A 6802-nucleotide genomic window follows, 5' to 3' on the forward strand; every position below is an offset into this window, starting at 1 on the left:
AGCCTCTCCTCCAGTTCCTCCATGTGTGAACAGGCTGGGGGGGCACAGGAGAGACCAGCAACCACACTGGCTGGGAGGGTACAGGAGAGACCAACAACCACACTGGCTGGGAGGGTACAGGGGGGGGCACTTCTCTAACCCCATGCCGTTCCCCATGGGGGGGCACCTCTCTAACCCCATGCCGTTCCCCATGGGGAGGCACCTGTGTTTGATGTCACTGTCACCCCCTCTCCTGTACTCTCCTCTTCTCCTCTGCGCATTTGTGTACGCATACTGTACCTGTGAGAGAGAGAGAGAGGGTGAGAGAGAGAGTGAGAGAGAGAGAGAGAGAGAGAGGGTGAGAGAGAGAGAGAGAGGGTGAGAGAGAGAGAGAGAGAGAGAAAAAGAGAGAGAGAGAGAGAGGGTGGGAAGAGTCGAGATGAGAGATCCACTGAGAGGTGGGGTTCTCTCTCATTCTCTCTTCCAGTCTTCCGTCGCTGCTCTCCCAGACGCGTGTCCATCAACAGGCACAGAAAAAGTTAGAAATTGCTTTTTGGATCAAGCTCCCGCTCTTGGAAGACAATCTGCCCAAGCCCTAGTCTCAACCATAAGGCCTTTCTCTCTACTAATGTTTGAGTAAAGAAATGGTTCTTGCAGAGCCGTGACAGAAATGATACAGCAGGCATGGTTGTGCCCCGAACTCACACAGGGTAAATGATACAGCAGGCATGGTTGTGCCCCGAAATCACACAGGGTAAATGATACAGCAGGCATGGTTGTGCCCCGAAATCACACAGGGTAAATGTTTGAGGATTTGCTGGAGATGCCTGAAATGATTTGCTCATATGCTGTAGGAAATATGGGAACTTTACACAGATGTCTGGGTTTCTGCTCTATTTACCCCCATAAGACAGAAAAACCAAATCTGTTGAAAGCAGCAAGTAATTAACCAGGTTTTAAAAATGGAATATTTTCTCATCAGTGACACTGATCGGAGCTTAAGTAATGATTCATCTTTGCTGCTGGGTAAAGCTGTACATTTGGGGTACTCACAAACACGCACACACAGTATAGATGTACAGATATATCTGTGTATATATGTGTATATACACTCAGTAAATTGTCTGGAATTTGATGAGAGCATGTGTGTGTGTGTGTGTGTGTGTGTGTGTGTGTGTGTGTGTGTGTGCATCTTGCAACATAAAAACATCTGCTAAATACAGATTACTGTGTAATGAGGGCTTTTGATCATCTCACCACATGAGAAATTGCCAGACCTACCAGACTGCCAGACCTACAGTATTCAATCAAATGTCCAGTGTGCTAATTTCTTGTTATTAAGCCTTGAAATGGGCCTATTCCTCCAACATACTAAATTATATTAAGCCCTATTTGACTCGACTGTGCTACCCTGGTTGAAACTCAACAGTAGGTCACAGTGATTGTTAATTCAGATGAGTTAGTCCTCTTCATGTGTGATTACTTACATGAGCTCATTCAGACTCACTGAGAACAATCAGGATACAGCTCAATGAGCTGTTAGAAAATCAGCTACTGTACATTGTGGCTAAAACAACTGCCTATAGTCAACAAGACTAAAGACTGGTCTAGCTGCTCTGATGATGGTGTTTAATTGCAGCATGCTCCTGACATGATAAATGCATCTATCAGTGATAACACACTGTAAAAAATAATTTGTTGACTCAACTTGACTCAGTCCAGTCATTTTGTTGCTTTGACTGAGTCAAGTTATGTCAACATATAGTATCAAGTTTATTGGCTCCGCCCAGCGACCGCTGGCGGAGGGTGTGTTATTTTGTTTGTTTGTTTGTTCGTTCGTTGTCACATAGCAGGATTATGCAAAAACTACGAAAGAGATTTTCATGAACTCGCTGAGCACCCTTTATAGTCTTTACTTCTTCTGCCAGGCTTACGCTTTGCCTGGTGGCCGAGTGGTTAAGACCATAGTGTCATGATTTTTGTTGCGGGTTCAAGCTAATACACAGCTACTAGCCGAGTCCAACCTAGACATATTTCAATTAAGCCTTTTATTACAACAATCTCAAGAACATCTAATTTAGAAAAAATAAGAATACTTCAACTCAAAGTGTTCAGTGTTGCTTTAAAATTCACAACAATTTAGGACACATAGGATACAGTATTGTGCATAGGATAGAGAAATGTAGTATTTCTTATTTTGCATAGATTATGGTTAAAACATCTGAAACCACCTACCAATCAAAAGGCAAAACTTTCACCAAATATTACTTAATGTCATAGTTAACTGATGGAAGTATGACAAATCCCATCATGAACCAACTGCTATTTGAAATGTGCCTCAGTCAAATGTGATTTACAGTCTCTCTCTCTCTGCCCCTGCTCTCTCTTCCTCTCTCACCTTCTGACTCTCTTTCTCCCACTTTCTCCCACGTCTTCTCTCTCTCTCTCCCAATTTTTTTTTTTTTTTTTTTTTTTAAATTGTATGCAATTTAAAAGCAAGAGAAAAGCTGGACTTAACACTGAAATAAAATTTGAGTCAACTATAAACTTATTTCTCCCTTCCTCTCTCCATCTCTCACCTTCCTTTCTCTTTTGCCTGACTCTCTTTCTCTCTCCGTCTCTTATGCCTTTTCTCTGTCTCCCTCTCTCACTCGCTCTCTCAAAACATTTTATTTTATATTTTTATTGTATGCATCAAAGATGCTTTAGCTAGTAAAGAGAAAAGCTTGGCTTAAAACACTGAAATAACACTTTGATTGACTATAAAACTTGCAGAATCAGGGAAAACTTGGGTGATTAATTCATCTCCACCAAGATCCCACAAAGGTTTGAATGGCTGCTAAACTCACAAACTGCTGCAGCATTACAAAATAGAGATTCCCTTACATGAAGGGCTATACATTTACTATGCTTACTACATGAAGGGCTATACATTTCTTATCCTTACTACATGGTGCAATGGACATTTGGCAACAAATATATGAGAATGCTTCATTTGGGACAAATGCAGAGACTGTGCATACAGTATTAAAATGCATCTTCCTAGCCCATCCCTTTAACTGAACAGCTTATTCTTCAGAGAGTGGACCCTGGGAGTACACGAGTCCATCCCAATTCCCATGAAGACACGCTGAATCACCTCAAAGCTGTATTTCAAGTCTTTTGGGTAGTCAAGGTTCAGCACATATAGCAGCCCAATCAGTTTTACAAAAGCGTTGGGTACATTACCCAGGTGACGTATGACAATCGTTTCCTCACGCACAAGGGCAACATCAACGTAGGAGTCCGGGAGAGGTTCCGCCACATCTTCAACCACTAAAAAGATTCACATAATTCCCTTGATGACGTCCTCTTCAGGATCCGTTGGCTTCATACAAAAGAAAATAAAAACAACAAAGGGGCCTGTGTTTTAGAGATGCATGAAACAAGTGGAACCCTGCTCATTCATATAATGCACACACACAGAGTACGCATCAAACGACAAGTGGAACCCTGCTCATTGTTGGGTTGGCTCATTGAGAACTAGCTTTCTTTTATCTTAGTTAGTTTGTTTATTGTCCTCGGTGAGGAAACTCTTTTCACAGTTGGCGCACACACAAAAACAATGTGTGCACAGAAAAACATATATAGAATGACATTTGGCTGCTTACCTCACACATCTTCATGAATGAAGAATTCTCTCTCATGTACCATGATAGAGCCTGCGATGCTGCTGCCCTCTTCCTTTGGGTCGATGTCTGCCAAAACATTTGATAAATAAACAATTGCTATCGGAATAACCCCCTCACTCCACAAGACATTCTGTTGATTTGAACAAATTTAAAGCCTCAGTAAAAAGTGACATCAATACATTTTATTATTACATATACATAGTTATTTTCTGCTCCTCAGTCCGTCTCTGCTAGCCTTGTGAGACCATCCTGATCTCTCGAGCTCACATTCTGTTTCTCTCTGCAGATCAGCCTGGACTTCTCCCTATCTACAACAATGTGACCATCCTGATCTCGCAAGGCTACCTCTCTGCAGCCACACCCTCTCACCATCCCCAGCCCTCTGCATTGCTTTCCATCTCTGTCTCCAGCCCCTGCTTCCTTCTCACAGGCCATGTACTTTCCTCCAACTCCCCAGACCTGCCATCCTCAAGCTGTCCACCAGAAGCCCAGATACGGCCCACTTCCACTGTTCTCTGACAGATAGATTGTTATATTGCTTCATGTCTTGCTCTCTGGCCTCTGTATCAGTGTTCTATTCATCTGTTGTACCGGAGAGCTGATATCTGCCTGTTAACTGGACTTTTGGCTTTTGGCTGGCTTCCGTGTTCCGGGTTGTTTCAAGATGGCCCCGACCGCGGCAGCCATGGCGTTGTGGTGTGCCAACAAACTATAAAACAAAATCCCGCCGCTGGACTGATGACTCACGCATTGCCAATGACCTGAACGAGTTCTATTGTCGATTTTAAAAACGACAGAACCTCCTCACCCCCCCTATCAGCAGCAACCCTGTTCCCTCCGCTGCCAAGCCGTCCTCCTCCAGGAGCAGCAGGGACGTGCACAGATAGACACGAGGTGGTGCTAGAACACCTGCCCTTTGCCCTCTGAACAAGGCAAGTGCCCTTTTGAAAGTTTTGAAAACTTTTTTTTTTTCTCTATTTTTTACAGTGTAGGCCTACTGTATGTGGCCCATGGTGACATCGATCAATTCTCGATTAAAAGCGTGTAATAATAATGCCCCAAAATGCGTTGTAATTTTGCCAGCCCCCCCCACGCACACACGTGCCCGCGGCACACCCGTGCCCCTCCCCTCCCTCTCTGCCTTTGTCAACTGTAAACGCAAAAAGCAGACACAAACGGGGGCGCGCTGCACACAGCACACACATCTCCTCCCCTGCCCTTTCCCCATCCAGAGTGCCCGAGTGATGACAGCTAACCAGCCAGGTAACACATAAACCAAACAAGTGTATTGTTTGCCCCCTAAGCCTCAGTTGCCAAACTATAACTTGCATTTATTTGTCTCTGTTGTGAAGTAAGTCTGCTGTAAGTCACATACAGCGCCAAACAGCTGAGCCTAAATTATCCGACTGCCCACCTGCGTAACAAACTAGCTAATCATAATCAATTAATGGTAATCGGTAGAATTTGTTGTTGGTATACTTAAGCTGAATATTTAATATTATGTAGTAACCTTAGGGCTGCCAAGACACGCGCGTTCAGCCTCTTCTCACACTCACACGCCACACTTCACAATTCTCACGCGGAGAAGTGAGCAACCCCTACATACTACAGGACTGTAGCCAGGGGGGGATCGAACGAATCAAACAGGGCAAAAGCCCCCCCGCCTCCCCCTCCGGGAAACAACTCGCGCAACAATCAAATATCTCTGTGATCCCCACCCCGTCAACAGCTCGCGCGACAATCAAAATACTTAAATTATCTGTCAGCCCCCCCCCCCCGTCAACATCTCGCCGCGCAAGATGCCTTTTCACTGAGCACCTGCCCCCCAAAATGTCTGTGCACGCCACTGAGGAGCAGCCAACATTTCTGGCACCAGGGGACCAAGTCCAAGTGCTCAGTCCAGGTCCGAAGAGCCTCTGCTCTTCTGCATGTTTTTTGTTTTGGGTTCTTAGGGGGGAAGAAACCCTTGCGAACACGGGGAGAACATGCAAACCGCACACAGAAAGGCCGGATACCTTCTTGCTGTGAGGCAACAGTACTAGGTACTGCGCCACCTTGCCACACGTGAACGATTTTGGGGTTCAGTGTCTTGCTCAAGGACACTTCGGCACACTGGGCTGGGATCGAACCGGGGACCTTGCGATTCCCAGCCGGCCGCTCTACCTCCTGAGCTACATGCCATGACTACAGACCCTTCGCCCTGACCTCTGTAGTCATGAAGGTCTTTGAGCGCCTCGTCCTGGCCATCTCAAGTCCATCCCAGACCCATTGCACCCCCTGCAGTTTGTTTACAGAGCCAACAGGTCCGTGGACAATGCGGTTAACATGGCTCTTCACTACGTCCTACACCACCTGGACACCACAGGCACCTATGCCAGGATTCTGTTTGTGGACTTCAGCTCGGCCTTCAACACCATCCTCCCGGCCACACTGGAGCACGTGCTCTCCCTGCTACGAGTGCCTGACTCCACCCACAGGTGGATCACAGACTTCTTGTCCAACAGGACCCAGCATGTGAAGCTGGGGAAGAACATCTCCGACCCCAAGTCCACCAGTACCGGCTCCCCACAGGGCTGTGTTCTTTCCCCCCTACTATTCTCACTGTACATGAACAGCTGCACCTACAGACATCAGTCCTGAAGTTTGCGGATGACACTACCCTCATAGGACTCATCTCCAAGGGTGACGAGTCCGCCTACAGGTAGGAGATTGAACAGCTGTTGTCCTGATACAGCCGGAACAAGCTTGAGCTTAACGCACTAAAGACAGTGGAAATGGTGGTCGACTTCAGGAAGAACCCAGCCCCCCCTTCCCCACATCACCCTGCATAACTCCCTGGTTGCCACCATGGACTCCTTCCTCTTCCTGGGTACTGTCATCTCCGGGGACCTCAAGTGGGAACTCAACGTCAGCACCCTGATTAAGAAGGCACAGCAGAGGATGTACTTTCTGCCGCAGCTGAAGAAATTCAACCTGCCACAGACCATGATGGTACAATTCTCCACCTCCATCATAGAGTCCATCCTCACCTCCTCCATCACCACCTGGTTCCATCCTCACCTTCTCCATCACCACCTGGTTCCATCCTCACCTCCTCCATCACCACCTGGTTCCATCCTCACCTCCTCCATCACCACCTGGTCCATCCTCAC

Source organism: Borostomias antarcticus, assembly GCF_949987555.1.
Source record: "Borostomias antarcticus genome assembly, chromosome: 3".
Classification (NCBI taxonomy): Eukaryota; Metazoa; Chordata; class Actinopteri; order Stomiiformes; family Stomiidae; genus Borostomias; species Borostomias antarcticus.